The sequence below is a fragment of the Lutra lutra genome, chromosome 1 (genome assembly GCF_902655055.1).
Source record: "Lutra lutra chromosome 1, mLutLut1.2, whole genome shotgun sequence".
Lineage (NCBI taxonomy): Eukaryota > Metazoa > Chordata > Mammalia > Carnivora > Mustelidae > Lutra > Lutra lutra.
In genome coordinates, this window is record NC_062278.1 from 95,878,364 (window position 1) to 95,885,479 (window position 7,116).

At 40.2% G+C, this 7,116-nt stretch overlaps 2 pseudogenes; both read right to left on the minus strand.

Annotated features, from left to right (window-relative positions):
* Positions 1 to 2,372: 2,372 nt before the first annotated feature.
* Positions 2,373 to 5,661, minus strand: LOC125100024 (malignant T-cell-amplified sequence 1-like; annotated as a pseudogene).
* Positions 5,662 to 6,069: 408 nt separating this feature from the next.
* On the minus strand, positions 6,070 to 6,257 carry LOC125100082 (ATP synthase membrane subunit K, mitochondrial-like; annotated as a pseudogene).
* Positions 6,258 to 7,116: the final 859 nt, after the last annotated feature.

The window sequence follows — 7,116 nt, forward strand, 5'->3', positions numbered from 1 at the left end:
ATATGGGAGCAGCCAACTACACAAGCCAACTGTTAATCTAAATAAAGAATCATATTGATATGAATACATTAATTGTAGGGGATCTTAACATGCTACTCTCAGTAACAGACAGATCATTTAGGCAGAAAATCAAAAAAGAAACAAGAACTTTGAATGACACATTGTACCAAATGGACCCCGCAGATATATACAGAACGTCCCACCCTAAAACAACAGAATACTCATTCTTCTCAAGTGCACATGGAACTTTCTCCAGAATAGACCACATACTGGATCACAAAGCAAGGCTCAACTGATACCGAAAGATTGAGATTATTCCCTGCATATTCTCAGACCACAGTGCTTTGAAACTGGAACTCAACCACAAGAAAAAGTTTGGAAGGAATACAAACACTTGGAAGCTTAAGACCACCCTGCTCAAGAATGTTTGGATCAACCAGGAAATCAAAGAAGAACTCAAACAATTCATGGAAACCAATGAGAATGAAGACACATTGGTCCAAAACCTACGGAATATGGCAAAGGCAGTCCTAAGGGAGAAATACATAGCCATCCAAGCCTCACTCAAAAAAACTGAAAAATCCTGAGTACACCAACTCTCTTTACACCTTAAAGAACTGGAAAATCAACAACATATTAAGCCAATACCGCACACAAGAAGGGAAATCATTAAGATTAGAGCAGAGATCAATGAGTTAGAAACTAGAGATACAGCAGAACACATCAACGAAACTAGAAGCTGGTTCTTTGAAAGAATTAGTAAGATCAATAAACCACTGACCAAATTAATCCAAAAGAAAAGAGAGAGGACCCAAATTAATAAAATTATGAATGAAAGGGGAGAGATCACAACTAACACCAAAGACATAGAAACAATAATCAGAAATTATTATCAACAGTTATATGCCAATAAGTTAAGCAACTTAGAAGAAATGGATGCATTCCTGGAAACCTATAAACTTCCAAGACCGAATCAGGAAGAAATTGACAACCTGAACAGACCAATATCTAGTAACGAGATTGAAGTAGTGATCAAAAACCAAGAGCCCAGAACCTGATGGATCCCCTGGGGAATTCTACCAAACATTCAAAGCAGAAATAATGCCTATTTTCTGGAAACTGTTTCAAAAAATAGAAACAGAAGGAAAACTTCCAGACTCTTTCTAGGAAGCCAGCATTACCCTGATCCCCAGACCAGGCAAAAACCCCATAAAAAAGGAGAATTTCAGACCAATATCCTTGATGAATATGGATGCCAAGATTCTCAACAAGATCCTAGCTAATAGGATCCAACAGTACATTAAAAAGATTATCCACGGGATGCCTGGGTGGCTCAGTTGGTTGGACGACTGCCTTCGGCTCAGGTCATGATCCTGGAGTCCCGGGATTGAGTCCCGCATCGGGCTCCCAGCTCCACGGGGAGTCTGCTTCTCTCTCTGACCTTCTCCTAGCTCATGCTCTCTCTCACTGTCTCTCTCTCAAATAAATAAATAAAATCTTTAAAAAAAAAAAAAAGATTATCCACGATGACCAGGTGGGATTTATCCTGGGATGTAAATGTGGTTCAATATTTGCAAATCAACCAATGTGATAGAACAAACCAATAAGAGAGAAGAACCACATGTTCCTCTCAATTGATGCAGAAAAAGCATTTGACAAAAATACAGCATCTATTCCTTATTAAAACTCTTCAAAGTATAGGGATAGAGGGAACATTCCTCAATTTCATAAAACCCATCTATGAAAAATCCACAGCAAATATAATTCTCAATGGGGAAAAGCTGACAGTCTTCCCTTTGAGATCAGGAACACAACAAGGATGCCCACTCTTGCCACTGTTGTTCAACATAGTACTAGAAGTCCTAGCAACAGCAATCAGACAACAAAAAGAATCAAAGGTATTCAAATTGACAAAGAAGAAATTAAACTCTCTCTCTTGGCAGATGACATGATACTTTATATGGAAAACCCAAAAGACTCCAACCCCAAACTACTAGAACTCATACAGCAACTCAGTAATGTGACAGGATACAAAATCAATGCACAGAAATCAGTTGCTTTCTTACACACTAACAATGGAAATACAGAAAGGGAAATTAGAGAATTGATCCCATTTACTACAGCACCAAGAACCATAAGATACCTGGGAATAAACCTAACCAAAGAGGTAAAGGACCTATACTCGAGAAACTACAGAACACTCATGAAAGAAATTGGAGAAGACACAAAAAGATGGAAAAGCATTCTATGCTCATGGATTGGAAGAATAAACATTGTTAAAATGTCTATACTACCCAGAGCAATCTATACTTTCAATGACATCCCACTTAAAATTCCATCGGCATTTTTCAAAGTGCTGGAACAAACAATTCTTTTTTTTTTTTTTTTAGCATCTGTTGAATTTATTCAGCATAACCACAGAGGTATTGACTTCATGCTGTCACACACAGACACAAACACAGATACAGCACCATATCCGTATTTAGCCAAATGCATTCCTTCTGAGGCTCATTTATAGGTCTTCATATGCCATAGCCCATCATTCAAATAATGGATATTTTCAATGCCAATTCCTTTGTTGACTTTCTCAATGTCTTCTGCAGACATCTTCATGACTCCAACACACAGCGCATGCTGTTTTCCTTCTGCCATGATTGCAACAATTGTATCTATTACAGCAGGGTAAAATTTAGCTCCAGGAGAAGTTAAGCCTGGACACATGATATTTGCTCCACTGAGTACAAATTTGATGGCTCCTTTATCAACTTGCTGATGTGTCAGGATAAAAGGATATTTGTGAAGTAACCTTAGGGTTGGATAAAAAGGCCCTTCTCTTTGTCTAAAAAATAGTAATTCTCCATTTACTGTAAGGATTTCTATATGTTCATGGCATCGCACTATTTTGACAGGATCTTTCTTAGGCATGATTTGATTAAGCCATGGTTCAATACCTGGAAATTGTTCTATCAACTGGTTCTTAATACCCTTTATAACTGAGGTTTTCAACTGATGCAGTTCGACACATTTTCTTTTTCATCAAATTTCTTGAACACGATCCAAGGTGAAGGGGGCGACGATAGGGAAGGGCCCGGAATGGGAAAAGAGAATTGAATTAGCAAGGGTCTGGCAGATCCTCTGGAACAAACAATTCTAAGAGCAGAGCTTTTCCCTCTGCTCTGTAGAACCAGGAGAGACCCCAAACTGCTAAGGAAATGTTGAAAAAGAAAAACAAAACTAGGGAATCACATTGCCTGATTTCAAGCTTTACTATAAAACTGTGATCACCAAGACAGCGTGGTACTGGCACAAAAATAGACACATAGACCACTGGAATGGAATAGAGAGCCCACATGTGGACTGCAACTTATGATCAACTAATCTTCAACAAAGCAGGAAAAAATATCCAGTGGGAAGAAGACAGTCTCTTCAATAAATGGTGCTGGGAAAATTGGACAGCTATGTATAGAACAATGAAACTTGACCATTCTCTTACACCATACACAAAGATAAACTTGAAATGGATAAAAGACTTCAACCTAAGGCAGGAATCTATCAAAATCCTAGAGGAGAACATAGGCAGTAACTTCTTTGACATTGGCCACAGCAGCTTCTTTCAAGACATGTCTCCAAAGGCAAAGGAAACAAAAGTGAAAATGAACTTTTGGGACTTCATCAAGATCAAAAGTTTCTGCACAGCAAAGCAAACAGTCAACAATACAAAGAGGCAACCCACGGAATGGGAGAAGATACTCACAAATGACACTACAGACTAAGGGCTGATATCCAAGATCTATAAAGAACTCCTCAAACTCAACACACACAAAACAAATAATCAGGTCAAAAAATGGGCAGAAGACATGAACAGACACTTCTCCAAAGAAGACATACAAATGGCTAACAGACACATGAAAAAAATGTTCATCATCATTAGCCGTCAGGGAGATTCAAATCAAAACCACATTGAGATATCACCTTACACCAGTTAGAATGGCCTAAATCAACAAGACAGTAAACAACGTGTTGGAGAGAATGTGGAGAAAGGGGAACCCTCTTACACTGTTGGTGGGAATGCAAGTTGGTGCAGCCACTTTGAAAAACAGTGTGGAAATTCCTTAAGAAATTAAAAATAGGGGCGCCTGGGTGGCTCAGTGGGTTAAGCCGCTGCCTTCGGCTCAGGTCATGATCCCAGGTCCTGGGTTCAAGCCCCACATCGGGCTTTCTGCTCAGCAGGGAGCCTGCTTCCTCCTCTCTCTCTGCCTGCCTCTCTGCCTACTTGTGATTTCTCTCTGTCAAATAAATAAATAAAATCTTAAAAAAAAAAAAAAAAAAAAAAAAAAGAAATTAAAAATAGAGCTACCCTATGACCCTGCAATTGCACTACTGGGTATTTACCCCAAAGATACAGATGTAGTGAAAAGAAGCACCACATGTACCCCAATGTTCATAGCAGCAATGGCCACAATCGCCAAACTATGGAAAGAGCCAAGATGCCCTTCAACAGATGAATGGATAAAGAAGGTATGGTCCATATATACAATGGAGTATTATGCCTCCATCCGATAAGATGAATACCCAACTTTTGTATCAACATGGATGGGATTGGGGGAGATTATGTTGAGTGAAATAAGTCAAGCAGAGAAAGTCAATTATCATATGGTTTCACTTACTTGGGGAGCATAAGGAATAACATGGAGGACATTAGGAGAAGGAAAGGAAAAGTGAATTGGGGGAAATCAGAGAGAGAGATGAACCATGATAGACTGTGGACTCTGAGAAACAAACTGAGGGTTTTGGAGGGGAGGAAGTGTTAGGTGAGTCTGGTGGTGGGTATTATGGAGGGCATGTATTGCATGGAGCACTGGGTGTGGTGTATAAACAATGAATCTTGGAACACTGAAAAAATAAAATAGAATTAAAAAAAGAAGAAGAAAGAAATTCCTTCTAATCCATGCTGGGCTGGCTCCTGGTGTGGCCACCTGCAGTGGCCTTGTTCTCATCTTGTTTCCTTTAATTATGTATTGAACTGACAGTAGACTTGCCACTGAATATGACACAAAGGCTTGGCCTTCCTCTGCAGTTGAGCCAGTTCTTAAGGCAGCAAACCATCACCAAACAAGAATTCGACCTCAAAGGTGTGCATCCAGCCATGTGCCAGAGGCATCTACTCCTGTGGAAGGATATGTTCTCTGTCTCTAAAGGGGTGAAGTGGATTGTGGAGTTGGCTCTTCACTGACTAGAGAGAATAGATTATGAACATCTCCTCCCAACTCTGTTCAATGATGTCCCAAGTATAGCTTGATACCAGCCATGGTGTGGATATTCCCACTGCAGAGACTGGCAAACACTGTGGGTGAAGGCTTTTATCTTGGAAATCCATTAAGGACTGGGCCTCTCCCCAAAGGACCAGAGGCCACTCATTAGATACTGCCATCTGTCCTGCTGTGACAAAGACAGGGTGGTAACACCATGTGTAATATCAAATGAGTCTACAAATCTATTGAGATTACAGGGAGCCCATAAGTATACCCCTTTTCCCCAACCCAGTTCTGAACCATATGTATGTTGGCGAATGTGGTTTAGGTGCAGTGGAATGAGATTTCTAATACAATACTCCAGAATCGGGCAGACGTACCCACCTGTCACAAGCCACCAGTCTCCCATATGGAACTCTCCTTCTGAAGAACTTATAATTGAGAATCAGAATAAAATCCTTGCTTTCTGACTCCCTAGAATAAGGATAGAGGAAAGGTCTGAGCTCTCTTTACCTGGTTTCCCTCCCGAAGTCACCAGTAAGAGTAGACCCTCTTCTCTGGGGACGAATCAAGGAAGCTGAAGATAGTAGAAGAATTTATTGCACTGGGCGCCCACCACATGGAGGGAGATATCAGATTAGGGAATAACCACTGCTCCATGAAAACCTAGAGATAACCTAGTGGGGAAGTGATGAGAAATGTATACTGGATTCTTTTCTTTCCAGGCTCATCATTTATTGTACAAACGGAGTATCACATGGTGAGTTGACATTAGCTTGTCCAGGCATGGGAACTTAACAGATGAGGTACAGACTGTTTAGAGTTCATATATGGCTTTTGCAGCTGGAGAGTTTTTAGACGTTAACTAGAAGTATCAGACTATCAAAGCAATGCCTCTGCATGTGGCCAGTTCACAATTCATTCTCCCTGTGGGAGTATAAGTGTTGAAAATTTTTTTTTAATACCAGAAAAATGGAATTGGGCATTCATTTCTGGACCTGCCATGATTTCAGTCTTGCAAAAACACAGATTCTGCAGCCTATACACAACATACACAGCTACCCCTTGACTCAGCCAGAAAAAGCCCTATAGACTGGATTCTGTGAGTGTCAGTCTGGACACACTCTGCCTCCCCAGTATTGATGTTTTCAAAAGTATCAGATTGTCCTGCATCTTAAGGAATAGATAATGGTGTTCTTATCACATGTAAACACACACACACACTTCTGACTATGACATTGCAGATGGAGTCTACAATAGCAACTGTGATCTATATAAGCTTTTCATATTACAGGTCTTCTCCAACCCTGAGAGATCCTGAGTGATCTGGCCACAGGTGAGAAATTCTTATGGGACCTGTCTGAGAGTAAGCATTGCTTTTCCCTCGCTCTGTGGGGCATTTTCCCAGAGGCCTATGGGATACCCAGCCTTTACCCTCATACCACTGACCAGCCTTACAATGGCTGGTCAGCAGACTACCTGAGGGCTGGCATTCTGTAGTGTGTCTTTACAAAATTTTCTTTAGAGCATATTCCCCTAGTTCTCGTTTAGCAAATGTGAAAATATTCTGCCCTTATCAGTCTGCTGGTATCTTACCTGCTAAAGCAGCGTAGGCCAGAGAAGCTGGTTTCCAGACCTAGCTCTTAGCTCTAGTTCCATTATAAAGATACTGCCCCAGAACTGTATATCCCCTTGAAACAACAAAAGGGATATAACTGTTTCCATAGACCCTTAGTTTAGTGTGAAAACAATACCTAGTTAATGGTATGCTTTTATATACCCAACCTCTTAGTGCTTTATTATTCAGAATATTTATGACATGGCAAAAAAAATGATAAAAATGACCAAAAAATGGTAATTTGCT